This window comes from Artemia franciscana, chromosome 10 (assembly GCF_032884065.1).
Source record: "Artemia franciscana chromosome 10, ASM3288406v1, whole genome shotgun sequence".
Lineage (NCBI taxonomy): Eukaryota > Metazoa > Arthropoda > Branchiopoda > Anostraca > Artemiidae > Artemia > Artemia franciscana.
The window spans coordinates 18,418,204-18,436,336 of record NC_088872.1 but is presented as its reverse complement, the minus strand read 5'-3'; the positions used below and the strand labels follow the sequence as shown (position 1 = coordinate 18,436,336).

Genomic DNA, 18,133 nt, shown 5'->3' with positions numbered 1-18,133 from the left:
ACTTTAGGCACTTCCAGGTAAGCCAGGACGATGAAATTTGGCAAGCGTATCAGGGACCTGACCAAATTAAATCAGAAATAGTCGTTTCCCAGATTTGACCATCTGGGGGGGGGGGGGCGGTTAATTTGGAAAAAATAGAAAAAATGAAGTATTTTTAACTTATGAGCGGGTGATGGGATCTTAGTGAAATTTGATGTTTGGAATGATATTGTGTCTCAGAGCTCTTTTTTTAAATCCCGACCGGATCTGATGACATTGGGGGGAGTTGGAGGGGGAAATCTTGGGAAAACACTGGGATTGGAGGAATCGGGATGAAGCTTGGTGGATAGAATAAACAAATGTCTTTTATACGTGATTGAAAAAGTCGTACTGGATTCACTCTCTTTGGAGGAGTTGGGGGGAGGGGTTCAGTGATTTGGCGAGTTTGGTGCTTCTGGACGTGCTAGGACGATGAAAATTGGTAGGCGTGTCAGGGGGCTGCAAAATTTGACTTGATAGAGTCGTTTTCCCAGATTCGACTATTTAGGGGGCTAAAGGGAGAGGAAAAATTAGAAAAAATTAGGTATTTATAACTTACGAGTGGGTGATCGAATCTTAATGAATTTTGATATTTAGAAGGACATCGTGACTCAGAACTTTTGTTTTAAATCCTGACCGGCATTAAGCCTCTTATTCCTTTTTAAATTAATCTATTGATTCATAGAATTTTGTTAGATCTCATACCATATGATCTCTTGGCTCTTAGCTCTTCTTGCCTCGTCACAAGTGCCATATGAGCTCTTAGCTCTTGTTGATTTTAGTATGTATAGTATAAAATTTTTTTTTATTGTTATTTTTTTTTAGTTTTTGGTCCAAGGTATTGTTAAATATTTGTCACTAGTCCTTTATGAAGGTTTTAGTAGACTAATGAACCTTCTTTCGAAAGAGCAAACAGAAAAAAAAAAATTTAGGGATAACTTCTTCAGGAAGATCATTCTAGATCAAAGTGTAACGTCAAATGAAACTAATTGTTTGTTTTGTTTTTTTGAAATTTTGTTTTCTTTTTTTCTTTATTTTTGTTTTGATCTGTTTAACTTGACCTTTCAGATAATGCAACAAGTGAGCTCTTATGCCCCAATGCAGTCTCCAGGGTCTTCGCCACTATCTCATGCCTCTGTTACTTTGAGTGTAGGGACTTCACACCAAAGTCCAACGTCACAAACTACCATTCATCCGTCTCAGACTAATGCTCCCAGCACAAACACATGAGTAGATTTCACACAAATATCTTCCAGTTGTGATTCCAAGCAGTGTTGGCTCACCAGTGCAGGTTATACCAAACAATGTGAAAATGCAAACTACCAAATGTTAGAAGGTAAATGTCAATAAAAAGGACGGTCATTTACCTTGGTCACAAACTTTGACAACAGTGAATGAACCTCATTTTGAACAGGCGCTCCCTTAGCCTCCATCAGTTGAATGTAGTCCTAAAGAAGTTCAAAATCCTGTTGTGTACAGTGCTAGTGAGCAAATCCATATTTTAAATGACAAAAAAAATCCCTTATAAAGGGCCTCATAAAAAAGACCAAAAAACTAACATCAAAAGGACAAAGGATAAAGTCCAATTTTGGTTGAAGAAAACATTATATAGAAATTCGGCACAGTAATTGTTGATGGTGATAGAGTTGTGAAAATTGTAGAGAATGAAAAATCTAGTGTAAAGAGTGTAAAAACTGATAATTGGATTAAACTGCCAAAAGGCTCTAAGAATATTGGAATGATGAAGCCATCAATGAAGCTCAGCAAAATATCGCCTGAGGTAATTTTTTTGGGTTTTATGAGTAGTTTTTACTTTTTTATTTATCTTTAATTATTTTACACTCTTTTATTAAACCTTTTATTTTAATTTATTATAATATTATTTATTCATATCGTATATATATATATAAATATATATATATATTATATATATATATTTTATATATATATATATTATATATATATATATATTATGTTTAATGTATATATATATATATATATATATATATATATATATATATATATATATATATATATATATATATATATATATATATATACTATAAATATTATTTATGTTACTTTCGATAATATTTTATTATCATTCCTATTACTTTATTTATTTAATTCTGCCAAAAAAAGTAAGTATACAGTGCTTAATCATTGCTTAACACTTACACAGTATAGTAAACTATAGGTCTAATAGTAAACAAACAAGGTCAAGGTAATTAGGTTTGTCTTGGTTAACCTGTAATACTTTGAAATTTGCTTTTATCAGGATATATCTAGACCTGTTATTCTCCCCTAATTGTTCTTTGAATCTGGTTAATCGAAAGACCCTTCCTCCCAAAAACAATACTGAAGTTTTGAGACAAATTTTTTTTTGAGATTCACTTTCCAAGATGGGGGGGGGGAGATTCTTGCAAATTTTCTTGTATTTTTCTGAAAACTTCTGAAAACTGCCTCTGTCGCAGATACACTTCCCCATCCCGCTGTTCAGTCCTCAAGATGGATCTGTGTTAGACATATAAATTGACGGGGAGGGGGAGAGCGGTAAGGACAGTCGAAAAAACAACAAAATTAACCCCTAGATTTGGAGAAACATATTTACTCCCCTCTCCCTAAAGTTTTGTGAATGGACACTCCTAGTATGCGTTGACTTAGATAAGATTTATATCTTAGAAAATGACTTATCCTAAGTCAAAATAAGCCGATTCACAATTCAGAAACAAAACAAAGACAATAAAAAAGAGAAATATGGTAATATTGATCAAGAAAAAGACAGATTGATAAGTTGACATGTTACAAACATTGGAAACATAAAAAAAAACTCGCAGAATTTAAAAAGAAATTAAACTAGTGAACAAAAAGGGGGTTGATGAGGTAAATGGAATAAATAACAAGGAAGAGGGTTTTTTGGTAATGTAAGAGGCAAAAGAATATAAGAAATTTAGTCAGAAATAGATTTTACATACATATCTAGTTAAAGTCTATTAAACATAACTATGGATCTATGCAGTTAAATGGAGAGAGAGACTCTATCCTAATATTTTGTCTTTCAAAAGACTGTGTTGTAGCCTATTTAATCCTGCCTGCATTTTGTGGGCATATAAGTAAAAAAAATGAGTTTATTCTTTAATGGACTTTATCAGAGATAAAGACTTGATATCAGAGACGCAGTGATTATAACCAAGGACTTAGTGTTGTAACACAATTGTTGAAACAATTCAACAAGAGTATAACTGGATTTAATGTTGAGAATAATGATAATTAATAATTATTAGTTATTTAATGACTTAATTAATTGTTTTAGTTCTAATTCTAATTACAGTGTCTCAATTTTCATTGATAAGAAGGATGTGTATACCATTGTTTTATCATATTAGGATTTCTCTGGAATCAGCTTAAATGTTTTTCCCCTCTTCCGATAGGGGGCGCAGGATAAATCATCAATTTTGGATTACCCCCTCTTTGTTTTTTGTTAACCTTTTCAATTTCTGTACATTATTGTATATATTTGGGTGGGGAGGTTAGCATAAAACCTAAGGGGAGATGAACCATTTACCTCCTTTTTGTCCTTTTATTAACCTTTCTAATTTCCTTGTAAATTCATCTATTTTTTCGTTTGACGAATCCAAGTATAAACTAATTGCATTGAAAATAATAAATTAGAATACAAGAGGAGGCAGGTTCAATTCAACCCGATACCTCAATTGCAATATAATTTTTGATTTCAATAATAGGCTATTTATATTTTTCATAATTTTTAAAAAATTATGAGAAAGGAGCAACTTTAAAGCTCCTTTAAAGAAAGGAGCAACATTAAAACTGAAAACGAACGGAAATTATTCCACATATGAAGGGGTCCTCAATACCTTGATCTATACGCTAAAGTCTTCAGCACTGAATAACTTGTTGTTTTTCTAATCGCTAAATTGGCACAAGTAAATTAGATACATATGCTAGTAAACGAAAAGTTGAAAGTCTGACAAGACAAATAAAAAAAATTTTGGTAATCTTAACTTCTATTATTGACAAAACAAGAAGGATTACTACTATTTATGTATCTTTTGGGTTGATTCGATGTTTGTTAGTTTTGTTCTCCATGACTTCCATTGTTAGCTTTTTTGATTCGTCAATTTTGTATTGTCATTTTTTCAGTATTTTTGAAGCCTACATTGTTCACTAAAGATGGATTAGCAAAGGTTTTGTGTAGGTGTCAGCACTTTTTTTTCTTACTGCAAGTTTATCTTTTTATTCTTTGTCATCAGTACAGCCAGCATCGTCTTTGAAACCAGGCGTTTGGACAGTCTCAACCCCCAATCCCCAATATCCCGAGATCTTTGAGGTTTCCTGTGTCTTATTTCCCTCGTTGTTTTCTGATGAGTTTTTTCTTCAGTTTACGTTTACCCCTCCCCCCCTCTTGAAATGAAAACAGTGCATAACTAATCCATATTTTTTAGCTGTATAATTTCTAGCACTCTTTCAAGTCTCCTGTCCCTCCCACACTCCCAATGGAGGTTAGTTAAAAGGTCCTTTAACTATGCCTCTTGAGATGGGATTGACCCCTGTAATCCCTGAGGAAAGGGCTGTAAGATATGTAATTTGCCCTTTGTTCATATAGGCTATACTATTTGTTATTGGGAAATATACATTTTTTTTGGGGGGGGGGTGGGGTGTTTTTCATAGGGGAAAACGTTCCAAGGGGAATGAAAAGGGATTTTTTGGCAAGATATGAGTAAGGGTCAGAAATTAAAAAAAAGTTTTTTGACTTAAAAGTAAGGAGCAGTATTAAAAATTAAAACAAGCAGAAATTATTCTATATATGAGGGGGACTGATCTCTTGCTCAATCTTCCTTTTTTGTTTTACTTTTTGTCACAATGCTTTTAGGAGATTGATCGAACAGAAGGGCCGTTTAATTTTGAATGGACGTATTTCTAAAGAAGATAAAGATTTTAACATAAAGACTGAAGGTTGTGGAAGGGGCAGATTCACTCATATTATGGTAGTTTTAGCCAGCTCCCAAGTCCCCCTCGCTTACTTTGAAGCGAGTATTATCTGCTCGGCCGACAGGGGTTTCATGAAGGGGCCACCTTCACTCATTGTCGCCCGGTTTTGCTAAAATTACCATTTTCTGTGCCAAAAAGGAACTGGGAAGATGTTCTTTTTCTCTCTCTATATATATATATATATATATATATTCAAATTTGAGGCAAAAAGATCATCTTCAAGAAAAACAATCATAATATAAAACTAACTTACGAAAAATTTAAAACTAGCCTAAGGAAAAAGTAATTTTGATATCTAGAAATCGAGAATTTTCCAAACTGTAATCCTGTAAAAGCATATCAGCATCTAAAACAGAAAATTTTTATAAAACCTATGGTCTCCTCCAGAAAGATTTTGGAGCCTCATATTTCCTTCTTCTCTCATAACTGTCTTCTCTCCTATTTCTTGAAGACCGTGAGCTATCCCTGTTGGGAAATCCATCTTTTCTGTGCCTTTTCTTTCGATCTTCCTCTTCCTTTTCTGCCATATCCAACCTTCGTTTGCGATACCTTCCTTGGAATGGAGAGGGTGTCCTTTGTTTGTATTGTTTCTTGTGATATTGGTCACTCTCTTCCACTGCAGAAATTGATGAGCCTGCCCTAAGTAATTTTCTCTCCATTTCATCCAGGATTCTTCGCCTCATTTCTTCCAAATTATCCTCGTCTATTCCATTTTCCACTGTTTCTAAATTTGCTGCATTACTCTCATAAGAATTGCTAAAGTCGTGGTAATGGCCTTTACAAATCGCACAGTCACAATAAAAAGATATTTCTAATTCAAAACTTTGATCCATGTTAATATCTATTATGGTGTTGCTTGATGTAAGTAAGTTTCACAACTGGAAAGTTTTAACGAATTCTTTTCCTTATATTAATGAACGACATAGCTCTTAGATATTTGCACCAATCAATGCAAAGAGAATTGCTGACGTATGGTCTTCGGAAACATTCCGTTTAACGGTTGTAACAGCCCAATTCAGCTGTTTCTTGGATGTAACAGCCTTGCATAAAAGGCCCAGTAACAGCGCTATTTTAGTTATGGCTGTAATTAAAATCTTGTTTTCCAAAATCTTACAGTCGTAAAAAACCTAGTATGCATTTTACGTTTGAAGCAATGCATAGCAAATAGTATGATTCAAATCATTAGAAATACATTCAGCCATTGAAATGTATGGCTGAAACCAAAAATCAATGCGCTTAAAACTGGCAATTAGGCTCAAATAAATATCAGTGGAACATTCTTTTTGTGAATAGAACTTATTTACCTTTTTTGGGTGCTTATTTTTATCTTTTTAATTTTTTTCTAGAATAAAATGTACCAGCATATCAATATTTGTAATTATTAATTCGAATTACATTCTTGAAATTGGGTTAGGTTTTGAAATCCAGGTTAGGTTTTGGGGTTTGAACCCCTCCCCTCCCCTGAAATGTTTTCTGACTCGTAAAAACATAACAAAAATGGATATAAGCACATTTTTGTCGTTATTAGTTGTTTTTTGTTTGTGTGAACCCCCCACCCACCCTCGGAAAAATTCATGTTTTTATTTAATGTTTTAACACAGTAGCTTAAAACATTTTCTTGGAAAAACTACTCCGATTAGCCCAAAGCTATTCTGAGTTACTTATTAGAAGGGGCTTCCGAAGTTTGGAAGAACATTTCGCTGTAAGAATCGGTCCTTTGTCGAGTTGTGAGCTTAGGCCGAAGTCCCTTTTCCTGAAATAAATGAGAAGGGGAGTCAAAATACGAGCAAATGCATCTTGGAACATCAATTTTTAATAAGGATTCTGATATGTCTTGTTCTGCTATCCCTTGTCTTTAGATTTTCGACATAAAACGGTTTTGCTATCAGTCGATAAATGAGACTCAGCTCTATCAACCTGTCGAATTACGTTCTTTAAACTTACTTCTTTTTTTGGAATTGGTTAATGGTGTCAAAAATGGAGGAATGGTGTCAAAACTTTCCTATTTGTGAATGCACCAAGGGCATCAAAAGGAAAATTTTTTGCCCCTAGACTGATTATTCTAGTGATTTTCGTTTATTATTCGTCGATGTTTTGAAAAACATCGACTGAAAAAGTTTTCAGTAAAATGCAAGTGACGGAATAGACTTTAAAACTTTTACTGTTAGAGGAGGGGAAAGAGACGATATCAAAAATGCTGCTTGGAGTAATTTTATGTGTTTATTTATATACAATCCTATATATCAAACAAGATTTTGTTTAGTAATGGCTATGGAATTTGTATTTTGCGTCACATAAAGCTGTATATATTGAAGTCAACCATTAAAAAGATTATATATGAAATGAAACAACATCAAATAGTAATCATCAAATCGGAATTTCTTGCCATTTCTTTTATTTGCCCTCTTAAATGTTTTCGTGGGTGTGTACCCTTCTCCCCCAAATGTGTATTTCCCAAAAATTGCAAGATTGTTGGAATTCTTTTCTGAATTTTCTGTACATATTGAATTGAATTTTTTTTTTTCGAATGTTGAATAAACACGACTGATTTTTGCATAAGAAATTTCATGACTTTTTAGCAACTTTCAAAAATAGTATTTTGTAATACTTCTATTAATAGTCATAATATCTGTCCTTTTTTGGCTTCATAATTAAGAACTTATGAATTGTTTGTTTCTGTTTTATTGACTCAAACTCTTAATCTTAAAAAGTTAGCCATAAAACGGTTTTAAAATAAGCATTGACAAATTGTTTTTTGTTTGAAAGCCTTTAACTTCAGTTTTTATTGTTGAATAAATACGGCTGATTTTAGTCTGAAATACGCTATATCCAGCTCATATATCAGCAAAAATATTTTGCACAGTTTATCTTTTAATAGTGGTAAATATCTCCTGTGCTTTTTATGGCACTTGGTATTGTCAGTCTGTCTGTCGGTCCCGGTTTTGCTACTTTAGGCACTTCCAGGTAAGCCAGGACGATGAAATTTGGCAAGCGTATCAGGGACCTGACCAGATTAAATCAGAAATACTCGTTTCCCAGATTTGACCATCTGGGGGGGGGCGGTTAATTTGGAAAAAATAGAAAAAATGAAGTATTTTTAACTTATGAGCGGGTGATGGGATCTTAGTGAAATTTGATGTTTGGAATGATATTGTGTCTCAGAGCTCTTTTTTTAAATCCCGACCGGATCTGATGACATTGGGGGGAGTTGGAGGGGGAAATCTTGGGAAAACACTGGGATTGGAGGAATCGGGATGAAGCTTGGTGGATAGAATAAACAAATGTCCTTTATACGTGATTGAAAAAGTCGTACTGGATTCGCTCTCTTTGGAGGAGTTGGGGGGAGGGGTTCAGTGATTTGGCGAGTTTGGTGCTTCTGGACGTGCTAGGACGATGAAAATTGGTAGGCGTGTCAGAGGGCTGCAAAATTTGACTTGATAGAGTCGTTTTCCCAGATTCGACTATTTAGGGGGCTAAAGCGAGAGGAAAAATTAGAAAAAATTAGGTATTTATAACTTACGAGTGGGTGATCAGATCTTAATGAATTTTGATATTTAGAAGGACATCGTGACTCAGAACTTTTGTTTTAAATCCTGACCGGCATTAAGCCTGTTATTCCTTTTTAAATTAATCTATTGATTCATAGAATTTTGTTAGATCTCATACCGTATGATCTCTTGGCTCTTAGCTCTTCTTGCCTCGTCATAAGTGCCATATGAGCTCTTAGCTCTTGTTGATTTTAGTATGTATAGTATAAAATTTTTTTTTGTTGTTATTTTTTTTTAGTTTTTGGTTCAAGGTATTGTTAAATATTTGTCACTAGTCCTTTATGAAGGTTTTAGTAGACTAATGAACCTTCTTTCGAAAGAGCAAACAGAAAAAAAAAATTTTAGGGATAACTTCTTCAGGAAGATCATTCTAGATCAAAGTGTAACGTCAAATGAAACTAATTGTTTGTTTTGTTTTTTTGAAATTTTGTTTTCTTTTTTTCTTTATTTTTGTTTTGATCTGTTTAACTTGACCTTTCAGATAATGCAACAAGTGAGCTCTTATGCCCCAATGCAGTCTCCAGGGTCTTCGCCACTATCTCATGCCTCTGTTACTTTGAGTGTAGGGACTTCACACCAAAGTCCAACGTCACAAACTACCATTCATCCGTCTCAGACTAATGCTCCCAGCGCAAACACATGAGTAGATTTCACACAAATATCTTCCAGTTGTGATTCCAAGTAGTGTTGGCTCACCAGTGCAGGTTATACCAAACAATGTGAAAATGCAAACTACCAAATGTTAGAAGGTAAATGTCAATAAAAAGGACGGTCATTTACCTTGGTCACAAACTTTGACAACAGTGAATGAACCTCATTTTGAACAGGCGCTCCCTTAGCCTCCATCAGTTGAATGTAGTCCTAAAGAAGTTCAAAATCCTGTTGTGTACAGTGCTAGTGAGAAAATCCATATTTTAAATGACAAAAAAATCCCTTATAAAGGGCCTCATGAAAAAGACCAAAAAACTAACATCAAAAGGACAAAGGATAAAGTCCAATTTTGGTTGAAGAAAACATTATATAGAAATTCGGCACAGTAATTGTTGATGGTGATAGAGTTGTGAAAATTGTAGAGAATGAAAAATCTAGTGTAAAGAGTGTAAAAACTGATAATTGGATTAAACTGCCAAAAGGCTCTAAGAATATTGGAATGATGAAGCCATCAATGAAGATCAGCAAAATATCGCCTGAGGTAATTTTTTTGGGTTTTATGGGTAGTTTTTACTTTTTTATTTATCTTTAATTATTTTACACTTTTATTAAACCTTTTATTTTAATTTATTATAATATTATTTATTCATATCGTATATATATATATAAATATATATATATTATATATATATATATTTTATATATATATATATTATATATATATATATATATATTTATGTTTAATGTGTATATATATATATATATATATATATATATATATATATATATATATATATATATATATATATATATATATATATATATATATATACTATAAATATTATTTATGTTACTTTCGATAATATTTTATTATCATTCCTATTACTTTATTTATTTAATTCTGCCAAAAAAAGTAAGTATACAGTCCTTAATCATTGCTTAACACTTACACAGTATAGTAAACTATAGGTCTAATAGTAAACAAACAAGGTCAAGGTAATTAGGTTTGTCTTGGTTAACCTGTAATACTTTGAACTTTGCTTTTATCAGGATATATCTAGACCTGTTATTCTCCCCTAATTGTTCTTTGAATCTGGTTAATCGAAAGACCCTTCCTCCGAAAAACAATACTGAAGTTTTGAGACAAATTTATTTTTGAGATTCACTTTCCAAGATGGGGGGGGGGAGATTCTTGCAAATTTCCTTGTATTTTTCTGAAAACTTCTGAAAACTGCCTCTGTCGCAGATACACTTCCCCATCCCGCTGTTCAGTCCTCAAGATGGATCTGTGTTAGACATATAAATTGACGGGGAGGGGAAGAGCGGTAAGGACAGTCGAAAAAACACAAAATTAACCCCTAGATTTGGAGAAACATATTTACTCCCCTCTCCCTAAAGTTTTGTGAATGGACACTCCTAGTATGCGTTGACTTAGATAAGATTTATATCTTAGAAAATGACTTATCCTAAGTCAAAATAAGCCAATTCACAATTCAGAAACAAAACAAAGACAATAAAAAAGAGAAATATGGTAATATTGATCAAGAAAAAGACAGATTGATAAGTTGACATGTTACAAACATTGGAAACATAAAAAAAAACTCGCAGAATTTAAAAAGAAATTAAACTAGTGAACAAAAAGGGGGTTGATGAGGTAAATGGAATAAATAACAAGGAAGAGGGTTTTTTGGTAATGTAAGAGGCAAAAGAATATAAGAAATTTAGTCAGAAATAGATTTTACATACATATCTAGTTAAAGTCTATTAAACATAACTATGGATCTATGCAGTTAAATGGAGAGAGAGACTCTATCCTAATATTTTGTCTTTCAAAAGACTGTGTTGTAGCCTATTTAATCCTGCCTGCATTTTGTGGGCATATAAGTAAAAAAAATGAGTTTATTCTTTAATGGACTTTATCAGAGACGCAGTGATTATAACCAAGGACTTAGTGTTGTAACACAATTGTTGAAACAATTCAACAAGAGTATAACTGGATTTAATGTTGAGAATAATGATAATTAATAATTATTAGTTATTTAATGACTTAATTAATTGTTTTAGTTCTAATTCTAATTACAGTGTCTCAATTCTCATTGATAAGAAGGATGTGTATACCATTGTTTTATCATATTAGGATTTCTCTGGAATCAGCCGAAATGTTTTTCCCCTCTTCCGATAGGGGGCGCAGGATAAATCATCAATTTTGGATTACCCCCTCTTTGTTTTTTGTTAACCTTTTCAATTTCTGTACATTATTGTATATATTTGGGTGGGGAGGTTAGCATAAAACCTAAGGGGAGATGAACCATTTACCTCCTTTTTGTCCTTTTATTAACCTTTCTAATTTCCTTGTAAATTCATCTATTTTTTCGTTTGACGAATCCAAGTATAAACTAATTGCATTGAAAATAATAAATTAGAATACAAGAGGAGGCAGGTTCAATTCAACCCGATACCTCAATTGCAATATAATTTTTGATTTCAATAATAGGCTATTTATATTTTTCATAATTTTTAAAAAATTATGAGAAAGGAGCAACTTTAAAGCTCCTTTAAAGAAAGGAGCAACATTAAAACTGAAAACGAACGGAAATTATTCCACATATGAAGGGGTCCTCAATACCTTGATCTATACGCTAAAGTCTTCAGCACTGAATAACTTGTTGTTGTTTTTCTAATCGCTAAATTGGCACAAGTAAATTAGATACATATGCTAGTAAACGAAGAGTTGAAAGTCTGACAAGACAAATAGAAAAATTTTTGGTAATCTTAACTTCTATTATTGACAAAACAAGAAGGATTACTACTATTTATGTATCTTTTGGGTTGATTCGATGTTTGTTAGTTTTGTTCTCCATGACTTCCATTGTTAGCTTTTTTGATTCGTTAATTTTGTATCGTCATTTTTTCAGTATTTTTGAAGCCTACATTGTTCACTAAAGATGGATTAGCAAAGGTTTTGTGTAGGTGTCAGCACTTTTTTTTCTTACTGCAAGTTTATCTTTTTATTCTTTGTCATCAGTACAGCCAGCATCGTCTTTGAAACCAGGCGTTTGGACAGTCTCAACCCCCAATCCCCAATATCCCGAGATCTTTGAGGTTTCCTGTGTCTTATTTCCCTCGTTGTTTTCTGATGAGTTTTTTCTTCAGTTTACGTTTACCCCTCCCCCCCTCTTGAAATGAAAACAGTGCATAACTAATCCATATTTTTTAGCTGTATAATTTCTAGCACTCTTTCAAGTCTCCTGTCCCTCCCACACTCCCAATGGAGGTTAGTTTAAAAGGTCCTTTAACTATGCCTCTTGAGATGGGATTGACCCCTGTAATCCCTGAGGAAAGGGCTGTAAGATATGTAATTTGCCCATTGTTCATATAGGCTATACTATTTATTATTGGGAAATATACATTTTTTGTGGGGGGGGGTGGGGTGTTTTTCATAGGGGAAAACGTTCCAAGGGGAATGAAAAGGGATTTTTTGGCAAGATATGAGTAAGGGTCAGAAATTAAAAAAAAGTTTTTTGACTTAAAAGTAAGGAGCAGTATTAAAAATTAAAACAAGCAGAAATTATTCTATATATGAGGGGGACTGATCTCTTGCTCAATCTTCCTTTTTTGTTTTACTTTTTGTCACAATGCTTTTAGGAGATTGATCGAACAGAAGGGCCGTTTAATTTTGAATGGACGTATTTCTAAAGAAGATAAAGATTTTAACATAAAGACTGAAGGTTGTGGAAGGGGCAGATTCACTCATATTATGGTAGTTTTAGCCAGCTCCCAAGTCCCCCTCGCTTACTTTGAAGCGAGTATTATCTGCTCGGCCGACAGGGGTTTCATGAAGGGGCCACCTTCACTCATTGTCGCCCGGTTTTGCTAAAATTACCATTTTCTGTGCCAAAAAGGAACTGGGAAGATGTTCTTTTTCTCTCTCTCTATATATATATATATATATATTCAAATTCGAGGCAAAAAGATCATCTTCAAGAAAAACAATCATAATATAAAACTAACTTACGAAAAATTTAAAACTAGCCTAAGGAAAAAGTAATTTTGATATCTAGAAATCGAGAATTTTCCAAACTGTAATCCTGTAAAAGCATATCAGCATCTAAAACAGAAAATTTTTATAAAACCTATGGTCTCCTCCAGAAAGATTTTGGAGCCTCATATTTCCTTCTTCTCTCATAACTGTCTTCTCTCCTATTTCTTGAAGACCGTGAGCTATCCCTGTTGGGAAATCCATCTTTTCTGTGCCTTTTCTTTCGATCTTCCTCTTCCTTTTCTGCCATATCCAACCTTCGTTTGCGATACCGTCCTTGGAATGGAGAGGGTGTCCTTTGTTTGTATTGTTTCTTGTGATATTGGTCACTCTCTTCCACTGCAGAAATTGATGAGCCTGCCCTAAGTAATTTTCTCTCCATTTCATCCAGGATTCTTCGCCTCATTTCTTCCAAATTATCCTCGTCTATTCCATTTTCCACTGTTTCTAAATTTGCTGCATTACTCTCATAAGAATTGCTAAAGTCGTGGTAATGGCCTTTACAAATCGCACAGTCACAATAAAAAGATATTTCTAATTCAAAACTTTGATCCATGTTAATATCTATTATGGTGTTGCTTGATGTAAGTAAGTTTCACAACTGGGAAGTTTTAACGAATTCTTTTCCTTATATTAATGAACGACATAGCTCTTAGATATTTGCACCAATCAATGCAAAGAGAATTGCTGACGTATGGTCTTCGGAAACATTCCGTTTAACGGTTGTAACAGCCCAATTCAGCTGTTTCTTGGATGTAACAGCCTTGCATAAAAGGCCCAGTAACAGCGCTATTTTAGTTATGGCTGTAATTAAAATCTTGTTTTCCAAAATCTTACAGTCGTAAAAAACCTAGTATGCACTTTGCGTTTGAAGCAATGCATAGCAAATAGTATGATTCAAATCATTAGAAATACATTCAGCCATTGAAATGTAACATACCTTTACCTTTTTTGGGTGCTTATTTTTATCTTTTTAATTTATTTCTAGAATAAAATGTACCAGCATATCAATATTTGTAATTATTAATTCGAATTACATTCTTGAAATTGGGTTAGGTTTTGAAATCCAGGTTAGGTTTTGGGGTTTGAACCCCTCAGAACATTTCGCTGTAAGAATCGGTCCTTTGTCGAGTTGTGAGCTTAGGCCGAAGTCCCTTTTCCTGAAATAAATGAGAAGGGGAGTCAAAATACGAGCAAATGCATCTTGGAACATCAATTTTTAATAAGGATTCTGACATGTCTTGCTCTGCTATCCCTTGTCTTTAGATTTTCGACATAAAACGGTTTTGCTATCAGTCGATAAATGAGACTCAGCTCTATCAACCTGTCGAATTACGTTCTTTAAACTTACTTCTTTTTTTGGAATTGGTTAATGGTGTCAAAAATGGAGGAATGGTGTCAAAACTTTCCTATTTGTGAATGCACCAAGGGCATCAAAAGGAAAATTTTTTGCCCCTAGACTGTTCGTTCGTGTATTAATACGTGAAAACATCGATTTTTCTAATACATTTTTTTTTTTAATTATGAAAATTTTAAAGCCGGGGCATATTTTCGTCAGTGTTGCCATTGTCTTAATTGGCAGTGTATTGTCTTAATTAAAAGTTTCGCCGGTTTACAATATAAACAAGATAGTTACTCTATATTAATCACTATAAATAAGATAGTCAAAATAATATATATTGAATGATTAAATTATTCAATTTAGCAATGGGATTTTTTCAATTGATTTAAGAATTCAAATAATTTAAACGGTGACAGGGAGAAGCTGACACTTTCATCTATTGAGTAAACCTATAATTAATTCGGATTACATTCTTAAAATTCGGTTTGCTTTTTTATATTTTTATAAGATTTTTCGCTAGTCAAAACTCTTAACATTACTATATATATATATATATATATATATATATATATATATATATATATATATATATATATATATATATATATTCACTTAAAATTTTCTTCATTTTTTCAAATAATTCGACTTCTCGCTCGGTATATTCAATTTTGGCTTTAAGGGTATAGTTTTATGTATATAGTCTTCAGTAACTCATTAACTATATTTACTTTTTTTTTCACTTTGCCCTATTGTCTCAATAATTCTATGCATTTTTTTCCTTGTTTAATTATCTTTTCATAGCCATCTAATTACTCAACCTTTCTATACTGAACTATTTATTCTGGCTGCATACCAACAAGTTGGTTTTAATCATATGTTTGTTTACATCCTGTGACACATGTGATCTTCTCTCAGCCAAAGATAGCAACACGTTTTCATCGTAATCACGTGTTTTTGTTTGTCAATAAGTTTATTATTTCCTTGTATTCAAATTTATTTTGCATACAAAACACTTTATTTGTCTTGTACTTTAAAGAGAGGTTTATTCCGGATTTTTTTTTTTTATTATAATTATTTTTATGGTAATTTTTTTCAAAATAAAACACAACATTTGAAAAGATTATTTAATTTTAAATGACTTAGAAATAATACAGTTTATTTTATGTAGATAGGGTAAATGAACTAGGACACAATGGTCCTATAATGTAGGGAGAGGGCTCATTGTCAAAATTCTGAGATGGCCATTTTGTTAGCATAGTTGAAAAGTTCAATAACTAGGTCTTTGGGTATAACTTCAATCCCCAACAGCCGGGAAAAGGGTATAAGCTTTAAAATTTGCCTATAGTTTACGCATAGTAGTTGTTATGGGAGGTAAAAGTTTGTTTATTACTAGTTTGTAGCAGATGATACATCCATTCAAACATGAGAAACCATTTTTATGGCACTTGGTATCTACCAAGTGACATGTAGCGATCACAAATCCTGTCTGTCTGTCTGTCCCGGTTATTCTAGTTTAGCACTTCCAGGTAATCTAGGACGATGAAATTTGGCAGGCGTATTAGGAACTAGGCCAGATTTAAATTATAAATTGTCGTTTCCCCGATTCCGCCTTCTGGAGGGGGGTGAGTGGGGGGACGGATAAATCGGAAAAATTAGAAAAAAATTACGTATTTTTAACTTACGAACATGTGACCGGATCTTAATGAAATTTGATATTTAGATGGAAATCATGTCTCAGAGCTCTTATTTTAAATCCCGACCAGATCTGTTTACATTGGAGGGAGTTAGAGGGGGAAACCAGAAATCTTGGAAAATGTTTAGAGTGGAGAGATCGGGATGAAACTTGGTGGATAGGATAAGCAATTGTCGTAGATACGTGATTGACGTAACCGGAATGGATCCGCTCTTTTTTTGGTGGAGTTAGTGGGTGGTGTTCAGTGCTTTGGCGAGTTTGGTGCTTCTGGACGTGCGAGGACGATGCAAATTGGTAGATGTGTCAGGGAGCTGCACAAATTGACTTGATAACGTCGTTTTCCCCGATTCGACCCTCTGGGGGGCTGAAGGGAGAGGAAAAATTAGGTATTTTTAATTTACGAGTGGGTGATCAGATCTTAATGAATTTTCATATTTAGAAGGACCTCGTGACTCAGAGCTCTTATTTTAAATCCCGACCGGCATCAAGCCTCTGATTTTTTTTTAAAAATCAATCTATCGATTTTTAGAAATTTGCTAGAGCTCATACCATATGAGCTCTTGGCTCTTCCGGCCTCGTCACAAGTGCCATCTGAGCTCTTAGCTCTTGTTCAATTAGTTCCTCAAGTTCAACTTCTGTGACTTTTTCTATCTTATTGGTAAATTTAGTTTCTAGTAATTGATCTTATAGTGCTGTCAGTGCTGCCTAAACTTCCGACTTAACTTTTAAGGTCCTTGCAACTTCAGCTTCTTGAGCTGTCAGTATCTTAAAAGCAAATTTAGGTTCTAGTAATTAATCTCTTAATTTTTCCAGTACTGCCTCAACTTCCACTTACAACAGCTGTTACAGCTCATCCCAGAGAGAAGACCATTCTCTTTAATCAACGGATTGGGGAAGGATCTCAGAAACAATTGTCAAGCTCTGGAGATGAACAGATGAATCAAGAGCTGATTCAGACTCTGGCTTTGAGCTCTTCCGATGCTATTCAACTAAATGATGGGACTGAGGGAGCTGTGCATGAACCTTGAAGACCCGTGCTTTTGAAAAGTTTTTCAACTGTTTTGCTGGTCCTAAACAAGGTTATTATACATTTTAATTCTTCTGTGCTTATTCTTTGTATTTTAACTCTTCATTCTCATGTCTCATTTCATATTTCTCACTCTTTTTATCCTCCATTCTCATGTCTCATTCTTCATATTTCCCATTTTTATGTGCAATCTTTGCTTATTACATGTTAGTCTTAGTCTGATAAAAAAAAAAAAAAAAAAAAAAAAAAATTAAAGAACGCTACAGGGCATAACTTTTAATGTTGGGCATTTTTTATCAGTGAAATCCCTTTATTTCCATTTGATATAGAGCATGTGTGGGTATCCTTTTTATGAGTAGCAGATAATTGAAAATTTTGAATAAAATCAGTAAATTGAATTGTTAACTATTAACATTACAGCGAAGTATTTATTTCTAAAAACTAATTAAAGTGAAATGAAAAACAAATATTAGCAGGTAAACTTTTTAATTAAGACTGGTATTCTCCTTCTTAGTTAGATGTTTTACCCATTAATATATTTTCATTTTGTTTTGACATCCGAGACTTCCATTTAAATGTTTTGATACCTCCCAACTGCCACATTCTACGGCTACCCATAGTGGCCTGATGCTGCATCAAACTAGAACCAAAGTTAAATTGAAATCAAGTTGTCTGCATATCTATTCCTTTGTCATGAATTCCGTTATGTATTTAATTATCTTCAAGACTTAGATTTGGTGGTTTGTATTTTTACCACTTCTAATGGCCAACCGGTGTGGCCTGATGAGGCATTTAACTAGAACCA

General features: G+C 33.4%; 1 long non-coding RNA gene across 11 annotated transcripts in view; it reads left to right on the top strand.

Moving 5' to 3' along the window:
• Window positions 1-181: 181 nt before the first annotated feature.
• Window positions 182-18,133, top strand: part of LOC136031869 (uncharacterized) — a 76,802-nt gene continuing 58,850 nt past the window's right edge. For 4 of the 11 annotated variants that reach the window (XR_010618599.1, XR_010618600.1, XR_010618602.1 and 1 more), the window contains exons 1-3: window positions 184-1,798; window positions 9,058-9,768; window positions 17,115-17,380. This is a non-coding gene — a long non-coding RNA (uncharacterized LOC136031869). Of the gene's footprint in view, window positions 1,799-9,057; window positions 9,769-17,114; window positions 17,381-18,133 lie in introns of all 11 variants that reach the window. The other 7 variants (XR_010618605.1, XR_010618604.1, XR_010618598.1 and 4 more) reach the window with 5 other exon arrangements.